Raw genomic sequence first — 17408 nt, forward strand, 5'->3', positions numbered from 1 at the left:
TGTGTCGTTGTGCCGCTGCTTTGTCGCTTAGTCAGCTCACTGCAACCTTTGGCCAATAATGTTGAAAACAATATTATAAGCTGTGATATTGTCTAAATTGACTGGAAATTAATGTTATTGAGGTTAATAATACTCTAGGAAGAAAAAAAAGACCAATTTATGTGATTTTAGCTTTTTTTGTCAATTTTTGTAAAAAAATCCAAATCCAAATCCAAATCCAAAGCCAGTCACCGCAGTTTGGCAAATCCAAATCCAAATCCAAAGCCGGACGATGAATTAGAACCAAATCCAAATCCGGCAAAAATGGTCCGGCGCACATCCCTAATTCTAACTGGAGAGAGAGTGTTGGCCCCTCGTGCATTTGTATTAGGGGTGTGCACCTGTCACTTTTCGTGTTTTGTGTTTTGGTTTTGGATCTGAATCTTTCTTCGTGTTTTGGATCTGGATTGGTTTTACCAAAACCACCCTTCCGTGTTTTGGGTTCTGGGTTTTGTGTTTTGGATCTGTATTTTTTTTTTAAAAAAAGCATAAAAACAGCTAAAATCACAGAATGTGTTGGTTTTTCTGCTCCTATGCTATTATTAACCTCAATAACCTTAATTTCCACTAATTTCCAGTATATTCTGAACACCTCACACCTCACAATAGTGTTTTTATGTCCAAAAGGTTGCACCGAGGTAGCTGGATGACTATGCTAGGCGACACGAGTGGGCGGCACAAACACCTATCTAGGAGTGATACTGCAGTGGCAGACAGGATGGCAGTTTGAAAAACTAGGCCCCAAACTGTACATAATGCAAAGAAAAAAAAGAGGTGCAAGATGGAATTGTCCTTGGGCCCTCCCACCCACCCTTATGTTGTATAAACAGGACATGCACACTTTAATAAAGCAATCATTTCAGCGCCAGGGTCTTCCACACAACTGTGGCTGAAATGATTGGTTCGTTTGGGCCCCCACAAAACAAGCTGGCAATTAATCTGTCCCTGCACAAACTGGCTCTACGGAGGCAAGATGTTGTCCTCATCCTCCTCATCCACCGATTCCTCACCCTCTTCAGTGTTGTGTACATCCTCATCTTCACAGAGTATTAACTCGTCCCCACTGGAATCCACCACCACAGGTCCCTTTGTACGTTCTGGAGGCTTGTCTCCCTGGAAGAGTTGATAATTCATTTTTATGAACATCATCTTCTCCACATTTTGTGGAAGCAACCTCCTACGCCTTTCGCTGACAAGGTTCCCGGCTGCACTAAACACTCTTTCGGAGTACACACTGGAGGAGGGGCAACTCAGGTAAAACAGAGCCAGTTTGTACAGGGGCCTCCAAATTGCCTCTTTTTCCTGCCAGTACAGGTATGGACTGTCTGACATGCCTACTTGGATGCTGTCACCGATGTAATCCTCCACCATTCTGTCAATGGTGACAGTATCATATGTAGTGACAGTAGACATGTCAGAAATTGTTGCCAGGTCCTTCAGTCCGGACCAGATGTCCAAACTTGGTCCTGCCTACCCTGCATCACCGCCAGCGGGTTGCTTAGGATACCTAAGTTTTTTCCTGGCAGCCCCAGTTGCGGGAGAAAATGAAGAAGGAGCTGTTGATGTGTCACGTTCTGCTTCAGCTGACAGTGTTTTCACCAGCAGGTCTTTGCACCTCTGCAGGCTTGTGTCGGCCGGAAAGAGAGACACCACATAGGCTTTAAACCTAGGATCGAGCACGGTGGGCAAAATGTAGTGGTCCGATTTCAACAGTTTGACCACCCTGGAATCCGGGCAAAGCGAATGAAGGGCTTCATCCACAAGTCCCACATGCCGAGCGGAATCGCTCCGTCTTAGCTCCTCCTTCACTTTCTCCAGCTGCTTCTGCAAAAGCCTGATGAGGGGAATGACCTGACTCAAGCTGGCAGTGTCTGAACTAACTTCACGTGTGGCAAGTTCGAAGGGCTGGAGAACCTTGCACAACACGGAAATCATTCTCCACTGCGCTTGAGTCAGGTGCATACCCCCTCCTTTGCCTATGTCATAGGTGGATGTATAGGCTTGAATGGCCTTTTGCTGCTCCTCCATCCTCTGAAGCATATAGAGGGTTGAGTTCCACCGCGTCACAACCTCTTGCTTCAGGTGATGGCAGGGCAGGTTCAAGAGTGTTTGCTGGCGCTCCAGTCTTCGGAACGCAGTCGCTGAATGGCGAAAGTGGCCAGAAATTTTTCGGGCCACCCAAAGCGTCTCCTGCACGCCCCTGTTACTTTTCAGAAAATTCTGCACCACCAAGTTTATTGTGTGAGCAAAACATGGGACGTGCTGGAATTTGCCCAGATGTAATGCCCGCACAATATTGGTGGCGTTGTCAGATATCACAAATCCCCAGGAGAGTCTAAGTGGGGTAAGCCACTGGGCGATGATTTCCCTCAGTTTCTCTAAGAGGTTGTCGGCGGTGTGCCTCTTACTGAAACCGGTGATACACAGCGTAGCCTGCCTTGGAACGAGCTGGCGTTTCTGAGATGCTGCTACTGGTGACGCTGCTGCTGTTGCTGCGTAAGGTGATACATCTACCCAGTGGGCTGTCACAGTCATATAGTCCTTAGTCTGCCCTGTTCCACTTGTCCACATGTCCGTGGTTAAGTGGACATTGGGTACAACGGCATTTTTCAGGACACTGAGGACACTTTTTCTGACGTTTCTGTACAGTCTCGGTATCGCCTGCCTAGTGAAGTGGAATCTAGATGGGATTTGGAACAGGGGACACACTACCTCCATCAATTGTCTAAATCCCACTGGACTAATGGCGGATACCGGACGCACGTCTAACACCAACATAGCAGTCAAGGCCTCAGTTATACGTTTTGCTTCAGGATGACTGCTGTCGTTCTTCATCCTCCTCGCTAAGGACTGTTGGAGGGTCAATTGTTTAGTAAAAGTAGTGGTGTTCCTACTTCCTCTCTGGGATGATGAACGACTCCCAGCAGCAGCAACAGCAGCAGCGGCAGCAGTGGGCGTAGCAATGCAGGATCCTCCGGAGGAATCCCGGATAGGAGAGTCAGTCATGCCAGTGACATGGCCTGGAGGACTACTTCCGATCCTGACTAAGGAGGAAATTGACGAGGAGGGAGTTGACGGTGTGGTTTGCAGGCGCTTGGATACAACAGGACAACAGGATTTAGGTGTCCCTGGACTGCATACGGTCTTAGCCAAAGTTTCTGAACTTGACAGTAACTTTTTATGAATGCGCTGCAGGTGCCGTATAAGAGAGGATGTTCCTAGGTGGTTACGTCCCTACCCCTACTTATTCCACCTTTACATATGGTACATATGGCAAGACAGTTGTTGTCCGGATTTGGATAGAAATATTGCCAGACCAAAGAGGTGGAAAGTTTGGTCTTCTGCGCAGGCATGACCGTGATGGGCTTTTTCATCCCATGGACAACAACTGTCTCCCCCGGAACCTGATTTAAACAAAGCACATCACCATCAGAATCCTCCTCGCCAACTTCCTCCTCAGTGCCAGCTACACCAGTATCCTCATCCTGTTGTACTTCAACAGTGACATCTTCAATTTGCATATCAGCAAGTGGACTGTGGGTGCTCCTTTCAGCACTTGCAGGGGGCGTGCAAATGGTGGAAAGAGTCACCTCTTCCCATCCAGTGCTGGGAAGGTCAGGCATCGCAACCGCCACCACACTTGGACTCTCCTTGGGGATTTGTGATATCTTCTTAGAACGCACAGTTCTTCGCTGTGCTTTTGCCAGCTTAACTCGTTTGATTTTTTTAGCGGGAGGAGGGCTTCCATCGTCATGTGAAGCTGAACCACTAGTCATGAACATAGGGAAAGACCTTAGCCGTTCCTTGCCACTCCGTGTCATAAATGGCATATTGGCAAGTTTACGTTTCTCTTCAGATGATTTCAATGTTTTTTTCAAGGTCATTTTCCTGAACTTTGTCATTTGGGATTGTATGTGCCCTCTACTATGACATTGGGCATCGGCCTTGGCAGACGACGTTGATGGCATATTATCGTCTATGTCATGACTAGTGGCAGCAGCTTCAGCACTAGGAGGAAGTGGTTCTTGATCTTTCCCTATTTTATTTTCGGAGAAAGTTTGGTCCTCCATTTATGTTATATTGATATATACGTGCGGCTAAGGCGCACACAAACACAGAAAATATTTTTTTATTTTTGCTGGAGAGTAGTGCACTTTGTGGGTTACACCACCCTTAAGAAATGAGCCAGCCGGCTCTTTACTTATGGGACACAGGCGCATGCTTGGCGCTGCTACTTTGTTGATGCACGTGCAGCCACAGTGCACACAATTCACAAACACAGAAAATATTTTTTTATTTTTTTTGGAGTGTACATTGGGGGTTACAGCACCCTTTAACGGTCAAGCCAGCCGGCCCTTTACTTATGACACAGGCGCACGCTTGGCACTACTTTGTTGATGCACGTGCGGCTACTGCGCACACAATTCACAAACACAACAAAATATATTTTTTTATTTTGTTTGGAGTGCCCTTTGGGGGTTACAGCACCCTTTAATGGACAAGCCAGCCGGCCCTTTACTTATGACACAGGCGCACGCTTGGCACTACTTTGTTGATGCACGTGCGGCTACTGCGCACACAATTCACAAACACAGAAAATATTTTTTTATTTTGTTTGGAGTGTACTTTGGGTGTTACAGCACCCTTTAACGGTCAAGCCAGCCGGCCCTTTACTTATGACACAGTGCACGCTTGGCACTACTTTGTTGATGCACGTGCGGCTACTGCGCACACAATTCACAAACACAAAAAAATATATTTTTTTATTTTGTTTGGAGTGCCCTTTGGGGGTTACAGCACCCTTTAACGGACAAGCCAGCTGGCCTTTTACTTATGGGACACAGGCGCATGCTTGGCGCTGCTCCTTCGTTGATGCACGTGCAGCCACAGTGCACACAATTCACAAACACAGAAAAAAAATTTTTTTTTTAGCACTTGGGGGGAGCACCCCTGACGGACAGAGCACCCCCTGGACAGCACTACAGCACCCCTTTAGGACTGGGACACTGCACAAGACTTTGGAGTGGACACAGCCCCTATAGACAACTGACTGCACAACACAGTCCAGCCAGCCCCTATGGAATTTTGAAGTAGTGGACACAGCCCCTATGGACAACAGCAGCACAGCGCAGCACAGCACAGCACAACACTACACTGCACTACACTACACTACAACACTACACTACACTACACAACCCAGCCAGCCCTAACTCCCACCCTCCCTCTTCACTGTCCACAGCCGAGTATGAAAATGGCGCCGACGCGGGTACCTTATATAGGATCCAAAACCCGCGAGACCCGGAAGGCGGGATGATGACGTTTTGCCTCGATTTCAGATCCGAGTCAGGTGGGAAAAGTCGAGCCTGACTCGGATCGGCCTCGGATCGGGGGGGCTCGGGGGGGGGTTCGGATTTCAGAAATCCGAACCCGCTCACCAGTAATTTGTATATATATATATATATTATATATACACACACACACGCACAGTGTATATATATATATATATATATATATATTATATTATAGACACACAGGGGTGGATTGGCCGTTTAATCCCTCCAGAGTGGACTGTGGACTGTCTGTCGTATGTGGCCCCCCACCCCAAGTAGCACATTGCCCTTGTATGACAGGCAGCCCACTGGCTGACAGCGGCCCACCCTTGGAGGAACTGAAATCGCAAGAGAGGAAACCACTGTTCTCTGGCGAGACCGAGGCACCACATCCCCACTCCGCACAAAGTACTATGCCAGCAACGGTCATATGCAGTTTGGCAGAGGGAGAGCAGTCAGCATCTGGCTGCCTGGATAAGTAACAACTTGGTGTGGGGGCCGGCCTGCAGTGGTAAGCGAGTTATGCATTGCAGAATGGTGTTGGGCTGGAGAGGTGACGTCCCCACACTCCGCTGCGCCGGCCTCATTCTGCCATTAAGTTATGCCCGGCTCTGGCTGTCCCCGGCTTGGCTCCGTGAAGTCTTGCCTGTGCAAACTGCAAAGTGAGCCACATTCAGGCACAGATTAGCGGTAGACTTAGGAAAAAAGTGGGCGCTACCAATGTATGTCACCAATTAAGCTGAAAAAGTGTATACCACTTCTGCTGCCCCCACACAGTGGATCTGGAAATTCACCTAATAGCAATCAAGATCAGAAATATAGAAAAGAAATGGGAGCGCTGACAGCGGCTGCTAGTTTAAAAAATTAGTGATTTTATTACATATAACTAGGGGTGAGCGGGTTCGGATTTCTGAAATCCGAACCCCCCCGAACCCTCCTGATCTGAGGCCGATCCGAGTCAGGCTCGACTTTTCCCACCTGACTCGGATCTGAAATCGAGGCAAAACGTCATCATCCCGCCTTCCGGGTCTCGCGGGTTTTGGATCCTATATAAGGTACCCGTGTCGGCGCCATTTTCTCACTCGGCTGTGGACAGTGAAGAGGGAGGGTGGGAGTTATAGCTGGCTGGGCCGTGTAGTGTAGTGTAGTGCAGAGTAGTGTTGTGCTGTGCTGTGCTGTGCAGCTGTTGTCCATAGGGGCTGTGTCCACTACTTCAAAGTCCATAGGGGCTGGCTGTGTTGTGCTGTGCTGCTGTTGTCCATAGGGGCTGTGTCCACTACTTCAAAGTCCATAGGGGCTGGCTGGACTGTGTTGTACAGTCAGGTGTCCATAGGGGCTGTGTCCACTCCAAAGTCCTGTGCAGTGTCCCAGTCCTAAAGGGGTGCTGTAGTGTTGTCCAGGGGGTGCTCTGTCCGTCAGGGGTGCTCCCCCCAAGTGCTAAAAAAAAAAATATTTTTTCTGTGTTTGTGAATTGTGTGCACTGTGGCTGCACGTGCATCAACAAAGGAGCAGCGCCAAGCGTGCGCCTGTGTCCCATTAGTAAAGGGCCGGCTGGTTTGTCCGTTAAAGGGTGCTGTAACCCCCAAAGTACACTCCAAATAAAATAAATAAATATATTTTCTGTATTTGGGAATTGTGTGCGCAGTAGCCGCACGTGCATCAACAAAGTAGCGCCAAGCGTGCGCCTGTGTCCCATTAGTAAAGGGCCGGCTGGTTTGTCCGTTAAAGGGTGCTGTAACCCCCAAAGTACACTCCAAATAAAATAAATAAATATATTTTCTGTATTTGGGAATTGTGTGCGCAGTAGCCGCACGTGCATCAACAAAGTAGTGCCAAGCGTGCGCCTGTGTCCAAAGTAAAGGGCCGGCTGGCTTGACCGTTAAAGGGTGCTGTAACCCCCAAAGTACACTCCAAACCAAATAAAAAAATATTTTCTGTGTTTGGGAATTGTGTGCGCAGTAGCCGCACGTGCATCAACAAAGTAGTGCCAAACGTGCGCCTGTGTCATAAGTAGAGGGCCGGCTGGCTTGACCGTTAAAGGGTGCTCTAACCCCCAAAGTACACTCCAAACCAAATAAAAAAATATTTTCTGTGTTTGTGAATTGTGTGCGCAGTAGCCTCACGTGCATCAACAAAGTAGTGCCAAGCGTGCGCCTGTGTCATAAGTAAAGGGCCGGCTGGCTTGTCCATTAAAGGGTGCTGTAACCCCCAAAGTACACTCCAAACAAAATAAAAAATATTTTCTGTGTTTGTGAATTGTGTGCGCAGTAGCCGCAAGATCATCAACAAAGTAGTGCCAAGCGTGCGCCTGTGTCCCATAAATAAAGGGCCGGCTGGATTGACCGCTAAAGAGTGCTGTAACCCCCAAAGGGCACTCCAAATAAAATAATTTTTTTTTTCTGTGTTTGTGAATTGTGTGCACTGTGGCTGCACGTGCATCAAAGAAGGAGCAGCGCCAAGCGTGCGCCTGTGTCCCATAAGTAAAAGGCTGGCTGGCTTGTCCGTTAAAGGGTGCTGTAACCCCCAAAGGGCACTCCAAACAAAATAAAAAAATATATTTTTTTGTGTTTGTGAATTGTGTGCGCAGTAGCCACACATGCATCAACAAAGTAGTGCCAAGCGTGCGCCTGTGTCATAAGTAAAGGGCCGGCTGGCTTGACCGTTAACGGGTGCTGTAACCCCCAAAGTACACTCCAAACAAAATAAAAAAATATTTTCTGTGTTTGTGAATTGTGTGCGCAGTAGTCGCACGTGCATCAACAAAGTAGTGCCAAGCGTGCGCCTGTGTCATAAGTAAAGGGCCGGCTGGCTTGACCGTTAAAGGGTGCTGTAACCCCCAAAGTACGCTCCAAACAAAATAGAAAAATATTTTCTGTGTTTGTGAATTGTATGCGCAGTAGTCGCACGTGCATCAACAAAGGAGCAGCGCCAAGCGTGCGCCTGTGTCATAAGTAAAGGGCCAGCTGGCTTGACCGTTAAAGGGTGCTGTAACCCCCAAAGTACACTCCAAACCAAATAAAAAAATATTTTCTGTGTTTGTGAATTGTGTGCACTGTGGCTGCACGTGTATCAACAAAGGAGCAGCGCCAAGCGTGCGTCTGTGTCCCATAAGTAAAGAACTGGCTGGCTCATTTCTTAAAGGGTGGTGTAACCCACAAAGTGCACTACTCTCCAGCAAAAATAAAATAAAATTTTCCGTGTTTGTGTGCGCCTTAGCCGCACGTATATATCAAATCGATATAACATAAATGGAGGACCAAACTTTCTCCGATAAAAATAAAATAGAGAAAGATCAAGAACCACTTCCTCCTAGTGCTGAAGCTGCTGCCACTAGTCATGACATAGACGATAACATGCCATCAACGTCGTCTGCCAAGGCCGATGCCCAATGTCATAGTAGAGGGCACATACAATCCCAAATGACAAAGTTCAGGAAAATGACCTTAAAATAAACATTGAAATCATCTGAAGAGAAACGTAAACTTGCCAATATGCCATTTATGACACGGAGTGGCAAGGAACGGCTAAGGTCTTTCCCTATGACTAGTGTGTGTCATACTAGTATGACTAGTATGTTCATGACTAGTGGTTCTGCTTCACATGACGATGGAAGCCCTCCTCCCGCTAAAAAAATCAAACGAGTTAAGCTGGCAAAAGCACAGAATAGAACTGTGCGTTCTAAGAAGATATCACAAATCCCCAAGGAGAGTCCAAGTGTGGTGGCGGTTGCGATGCCTGACCTTTCCAGCACTGGACGGGAAGAGGTGGCTCTTTCCACAATTTGCACGCCCCCTGCAAGTGCTGAAAGGAGCACCCACAGTCCACTTGCTGATATGCAAATTGAAGATGTCACTGTCAGGGCTGCCTTCAGATATTGTGGGGCCCAGGACTGACAAAATAGGCAGGGCCCCTGGGCCCCCCCTCCCGCTACTGCTAGGTCTAATTAATTATGACTTACCTTATTGCCTTGTGCTTCTTCCTTCTGGCTTCTTCTCCTCCAGGGCTGGCTGGCGCTGCTCCTCACACGCCGCGGCTCATCTGACATCTCCCATCCAGTGGCGTGATGTCATGCACCCCAACGCCAAAGGAAAAGAAAATTTATTAAACAAGTGCAGGGGCAAATACAGGATTTTCTGAGGGAGAGGGAGGGGGTTTCTAATAAAATAATTAAAATACAGTATATATATATATATATATATATATATATATATATATATATACTGTGTGTGTATATATATATATATATATATATATTGTTAAACACACACATACACATATAATATATGCAGCATAACACACATGTACATGTATATATAACACATATACATATATCCACACTAACATATGTACATACACATACATCCACACAAACATACATACACATATGTACACTCTAACACATACAGATATATACATACACATATATACACACTAACACCTACAGAAATACATACCCATATATACACACTAACACAGACATATACAGTACATACCCATATATACACACTAACACAGACATATACAGTACATACACATATATACACACTAACACATAGACATATACAGTACAAACACACTAACACAGACATATACAGTACATACACATATATACACACTAACACATAGACATATACAGTACATACACATATATACACACTAACACAGACATATACAGTACATACACACTAACACAGACATATACAGTACATATCCATATATACACACTAACACAGACATATACAGTACATACCCATATATACACACTAACACAGACATATACAGTACATACACATATATACACACACTAACACAGACATATACAGTACATACCCATATATACACACTAACACAGACATATACAGTACATACCCATATATACACACTAACACAGACATATACAGTACATACACATATATACACACTAACACATAGACATATACAGTACATACACATATATACACACTAACACATAGACATATACAGTACATACACACTAACACAGACATATACAGTACATACCCATATATACACACTAACACAGACATATACAGTACATACACATATATACACACTAACACATAGACATATACAGTACATACACACTAACACAGACATATACAGTACATATCCATATATACACACTAACACAGACATATACAGTACATACCCATATATACACACTAACACAGACATATACAGTACATACCCATATATACACACTAACACAGACATATACAGTACATACCCATATATACACACTAACACAGACATATACAGTACATACCCATATATACACACTAACACAGACATATACAGTACATACACATATATACACACTAACACATAGACATATACAGTACATACACATATATACACACTAACACATAGACATATACAGTACATACACACTAACACAGACATATACAGTACATACCCATATATACACACTAACACAGACATATACAGTACATACACATATATACACACTAACACATAGACATATACAGTGCATACACACTAACACAGACATATACAGTACATACCCATATATACACACTAACACAGACATATACAGTACATACCCATATATACACACTAACAGACATATACAGTACATACCCATATATACACACTAACACAGACATATACAGTACATACCCATATATACACACTAACACATAGACATATACAGTACATACACATATATACACACTAACACATAGACATATACAGTACATACACACTAACACAGACATATACAGTACATACCCATATATACACACTAACACAGACATATACAGTACATACCCATATATACTAGGGGTGTGCACCGGCCACTTTTCGTGTTTTGTGTTTTGGTTTTGGATCTGGATCTTTCTTCGTGTTTTGGATCTGGATTGGTTTTGCCAAAACCACCCTTCCGTGTTTTGGGTTCTGGGTTTTGTGTTTTGGATCTGTATTTTTTTTTAAAAAAGCATAAAAACAGCTAAAATCACAGAATTTGTAGGTTTTTCTGCTCCTATGCTATTATTAACCTCAATAACCTTAATTTCCACTCATTTCCAGTCTATTCTGAACACCTCACACCTCACAATAGTGTTTTTATGTCCAAAACGTTGCACCGAGGTAGCTGGATGACTATGCTAAGCGACACGAGTGGGCGGCACAAACACGTGACCCATCTAGGCGTGAAACTGCAGTGGCAGACAGGATGGCAGTTTGAAAAACTAGGCCCCAAACTGTACATAATGCAAAGAAAAAAAAGAGGTGCAAGATGGAATTGTCCTTGGGCCCTCCCACCCACCCTTATGTTGTATAAACAGGACATGCACACTTTAACAAACCAATCATTTCAGCGCCAGGGTCTGCCACACAACTGTGGCTGAAATGATTGGTTCGTTTGGGCCCCCACAAAACAAGCTGGCAATTAATGTGTCCCTGCACAAACTGGCTCTATGGAGGCAAGATGTCATCCTCATCCTCCTCATCCACCGATTCCTCACCCTCTTCAGTGTGTACATCCTCATCCTCACAAAGTATTAACTCGTCCCCACTTGAATCCACCACCACAGGTCCCTCTGTACCTTCTGGAGGCTGGTCTCCCTGGAAGAGCTGATAATTCATTTTGATGAACATCATCTTCTCCACATTCTGTGGAAGCAACCTCCTACGCCTTTCGCTGACAAGGTTCCCGGCTGCACTAAACACTCTTTCGGAGTACACACTGGAGGGGGGGCAACTCAGGTAAAATAGAGCCAGTTTGTACAGGGGCCTCCAAATTGCCTCTTTTTCCTGCCAGTACAGGTATGGACTGTCTGCCATGCCTACTTGGATGCTGTCACCGATGTAATCCTCCACCATTCTGTCAATGGTGACAGTATCATATGCAGTGACAGTAGACATGTCAGAAATTGTTGCCAGGTCCTTCAGTCCGGACCAGATGTCCAAACTTGGTCCTGCCTGCCCTGCATCACCGCCAGCGGGTTGCTTAGGATACCTAAGTTTTTTTCCTGGCAGCCCCAGTTGCAGGAGAAAATGAAGAAGGAGCCGTTGACGTGTCACGTTCCGCTTCAGCTGACAGTGTGTTCACCAGCAGGTCTTTGCACCTCTGCAGGCTTGTGTCGGCCGGAAAGAGAGACACCACATAGGCTTTAAACCTAGGATCGAGCACGGTGGCCAAAACGTAGTGGTCTGATTTCAACAGATTGACCACCCTGGAATCCTGGCAAAGCGAATGAAGGGCTTCATCCACAAGTCCCACATGCCGAGCGGAATCGCTCCGTCTTAGCTCCTCCTTCACTTTCTCCAGCTGCTTCTGCAAAAGCCTGATGAGGGGAATGACCTGACTCAAGCTGGCAGTGTCTGAACTGACTTCACGTGTGGCAAGTTCGAAGGGCTGGAGAACCTTGCACAACACGGAAATCATTCTCCACTGCGCTTGAGTCAGGTGCATACCCCCTCCTTTGCCTATGTCATAGGTGGATGTATAGGCTTGTATGGCCTTTTGCTGCTCCTCCATCCTCTGAAGCATATAGAGGGTTGAGTTCCACCGCGTCACAACCTCTTGCTTCAGGTGATGGCGGGGCAGGTTCAAGAGTGTTTGCTGGCGCTCCAGTCTTCGGCACGCAGTCGCTGAATGGCGAAAGTGGCCAGAAATCTTTCGGGCCACCCAAAGCGTCTCCTGCACGCCCCTGTCGCTTTTCAGAAAATTCTGCACCACCAAGTTTATTGTGTGAGCAAAACATGGGACGTGCTGGAATTTGCCCAGATGTAATGCCCGCACAATATTGGTGGCGTTGTCAGATATCACAAATCCCCAGGAGAGTCTAAGTGGGGTAAGCCACTGGGCGATGATTTCCCTCAGTTTCTCTAAGAGGTTGTCGGCGGTGTGCCTCTTACTGAAACCGGTGATACACAGCGTAGCCTGCCTTGTAACGAGCTGGCATTTCTGAGATGCTGCTACTGGTGACGCTGCTGCTGTTGCTGCGTAAGGTGATACATCTACCCAGTGGGCTGTCACAGTCATATAGTCCTTAGTCTGCCCTGTTCCACTTGTCCACATGTCCGTGGTTAAGTGGACATTGTGTACAACGGCATTTTTCAGGACACTGAGGACACTTTTTCTGACGTTTCTGTACAGTCTCGGTATCGCCTGCCTAGTGAAGTGGAATCTAGACGGGATTTGGAACCGGGGACACACTACCTCCATCAATTGTCTAAATCCCACTGCACTAATGGCGGATACCGGACGCACGTCTAACACCAACATAGCAGTCAAGGCCTCAGTTATACGTTTTGCTTCAGGATGACTGCTGTCGTACTTCATCCTCCTCGCTAAGGACTGTTGGAGGGTCAATTGTTTAGTAAAAGTAGTGGTGTTCCTACTTCCTTTCTGGGATGATGAACGACTCCCAGCAGCAGCAACAGCAGCAGCGGCAGCAGTAGGCGTAGCAATGCAGGATCCTCCGGAGGAATCCCGGATAGGAGAGTCAGTCATGCCAGTGACATGGCCTGCAGGACTACTTCCGATCCTAACTAAGGAGGAAATTGACGAGGAGGGAGTTGACGGTGTGGTTTGCAGGCGCTTGGATACAACAGGACAACGGGATTTAGGTGTCCCTGGACTGCTTACGGTCTTAGCCAAAGTTTCTGAACTTGACAGTAACTTTTTATGAACGCGCTGCAGGTGCCGTATAAGGGAGGATGTTCCTAGGTGGTTGACGTCCCTACCCCTACTTATTTCACCTTTACATATGGTACATATGGCAAGACAGTTGTTGTCCGGATTTGGATAGAAATATTGCCAGACCAAAGAGGTGGAATGTTTGGTCTTCTGCCCAGGCATGACCGTGATGGGCTTTTTCATCCCACGGACAACAACTGTCTCCCCCGGAGCCTGATTTAAACAAACCACATCACCATCAGAATCCTCCTCGCCAACTTCCTCCTCAGCGCCAGCTACACCAGTATCCTCATCCTGTTGTACTTCAACAGTGACATCTTCAATTTGCATATCAGCAAGTGGACTGTGGGTGCTCCTTTCAGCACTTGCAGGGGGCGTGCAAATGGTGGAAAGAGCCACCTCTTCCCGTCCAGTGCTGGGAAGGTCAGGCATCGCAACCACCACCACACTTGGACTCTCCTTGGGGATTTGTGATATCTTCTTAGAAAGCACAGTTCTTCGCTGTGCTTTTGCCAGCTTAACTCTTTTGATTTTTTTAGTGGGAGGAGGGCTTCCATCGTCATGTGAAGCTGAACCACTAGTCATGAACATACTAGGGATCGACCTTAGCCGTTCCTTGCCACTCCGTGTCGTAAATGGCATATTGGCAAGTTTACGTTTCTCTTCAGCTGATTTAAATGTCTTTTTCAAGGTCATTTTCCTGAACTTTGCCATTTGGGATTGTATGTGCCCTCTACCTTGACATTGGGCATCGGCCTTGGCAGACGACGTTGATGGCATGTTATCGTCTATGTCATGACTAGTGGCAGCAGCTTCAGCACTAGGAGGAAGTGGTTCTTGATCTTTCTCTATTTTATTTTTATCGGAGAAAGTTTGGTCCTCCATTTATGTTATATCGATTTGATATATACGTGCGGCTAAACACAGAAAATAATTTTTTTTTGGGTTTGGACTGGAGTGTACTTTGTGGGTTACAGCACCCTTTAACGGTCAAGCCAGCCGGCCCTTTACTTATGACACAGGCGCACGCTTGGCACTACTTTGTTGATGCACGTGCGGCTACTGCGCACACAATTCACAAACACAGAAAATAATTTTTTTTTGGTTTGGACTGGAGTGTACTTTCGGGGGTTACAGCACCCTTTAACGGTCAAGCCAGCCGGCCCTTTACTTATGACACAGGCGCACGCTTGGCACTACTTTGTTGATGCACGTGCGGCTACTGCGCACACAATTCACAAACACAGAAAATAATTTTTTTTTTGGTTTGGACTGGAGTGTACTTTTGGGGGTTACAGCACCCTTAACGGTCAAGCCAGCCGGCCCTTTACTTATGACACAGGCGCACGCTTGGCACTACTTTGTTGATGCACGTGCGGCTACTGCGCACACAATTCACAAACACAGAAAATAATTTTTTTTTGGTTTGGACTGGAGTGTACTTTCGGGGGTTACAGCACCCTTTAACGGTCAAGCCAGCCGGCCCTTTACTTATGACACAGGCGCACGCTTGGCACTACTTTGTTGATGCACGTGCGGCTACTGCGCACACAATTCACAAACACAGAAAATAATTTTTTTTTTGGTTTGGACTGGAGTGTACTTTCGGGGGTTACAGCACCCTTAACGGTCAAGCCAGCCGGCCCTTTACTTATGACACAGGCGCACGCTTGGCACTACTTTGTTGATGCACGTGCGGCTACTGCGCACACAATTCACAAACACAGAAAATAATTTTTTTTTGGTTTGGACTGGAGTGTACTTTCGGGGGTTACAGCACCCTTTAACGGTCAAGCCAGCCGGCCCTTTACTTATGACACAGGCGCACGCTTGGCACTACTTTGTTGATGCACTTGCGGCTACTGCGCACACAATTCACAAACACAGAAAATAATTTTTTTTTTGGTTTGGACTGGAGTGTACTTTGGGGGTTACAGCACCCTTTAACGGTCAAGCCAGCCGGCCCTTTACTTATGACACAGGCGCACGCTTGGCACTACTTTGTTGATGCACGTGCGGCTACTGCGCACACAATTCACAAACACAGAAAATAATTTTTTTTTTGGTTTGGACTGGAGTGTACTTTCGGGGGTTACAGCACCCTTTAACGGTCAAGCCAGCCGGCCCTTTACTTATGACACAGGTGCACGCTTGGCACTACTTTGTTGATGCACGTGCGGCTACTGCGCACACAATTCACAAACACAGAAAATAATTTTTTTTTTGGTTTGGACTGGAGTGTACTTTCGGGGGTTACAGCACCCTTAACGGTCAAGCCAGCCGGCCCTTTACTTATGACACAGGCGCACGCTTGGCACTACTTTGTTGATGCACGTGCGGCTACTGCGCACACAATTCACAAACACAGAAAATAATTTTTTTTTGGTTTGGACTGGAGTGTACTTTCGGGGGTTACAGCACCCTTAACGGTCAAGCCAGCCGGCCCTTTACTTATGACACAGGCGCACGCTTGGCACTACTTTGTTGATGCACGTGCGGCTACTGCGCACACAATTCACAAACACAGAAAATAATTTTTTTTTTGGTTTGGACTGGAGTGTACTTTCGGGGGTTACAGCACCCTTAACGGTCAAGCCAGCCGGCCCTTTACTTATGACACAGGCGCACGCTTGGCACTACTTTGTTGATGCACGTGCGGCTACTGCGCACACAATTCACAAACACAGAAAATAATTTTTTTTTGGTTTGGACTGGAGTGTACTTTCGGGGGTTACAGCACCCTTTAACGGTCAAGCCAGCCGGCCCTTTACTTATGACACAGGCGCACTCTTGGCACTACTTTGTTAATGCACGTGCGGCTACTGCGCACACAATTCACAAACACAGAAAATAATTTTTTTTTTGGTTTGGACTGGAGTGTACTTTCGGGGGTTACAGCACCCTTAACGGTCAAGCCAGCCGGCCCTTTACTTATGACACAGGCGCACGCTTGGCACTACTGTGTTGATGCACGTGCGGCTACTGCGCACACAATTCACAAACACAGAAAATAATTTTTTTTTTGGTTTGGACTGGAGTGTACTTTCGGGGGTTACAGCACCCTTAACGGTCAAGCCAGCCGGCCCTTTACTTATGACACAGGCGCACGCTTGGCACTACTTTGTTGATGCACGTGCGGCTACTGCGCACACAATTCACAAACACAGAAAATAATTTTTTTTTTGGTTTGGACTGGAGTGTACTTTCGGGGGTTACAGCACCCTTAACGGTCAAGCCAGCCGGCCCTTTACTTATGACACAGGCGCACGCTTGGCACTACTTTGTTGATGCACGTGCGGCTACTGCGCACACAATTCACAAACACAGAAAATAATTTTTTTTTGGTTTGGACTGGA

Source organism: Taudactylus pleione, unplaced genomic scaffold, assembly GCF_031769625.1.
Source record: "Taudactylus pleione unplaced genomic scaffold, aTauple2 ptg000546l, whole genome shotgun sequence".
In the NCBI taxonomy this organism is placed as follows: domain Eukaryota; kingdom Metazoa; phylum Chordata; class Amphibia; order Anura; family Myobatrachidae; genus Taudactylus; species Taudactylus pleione.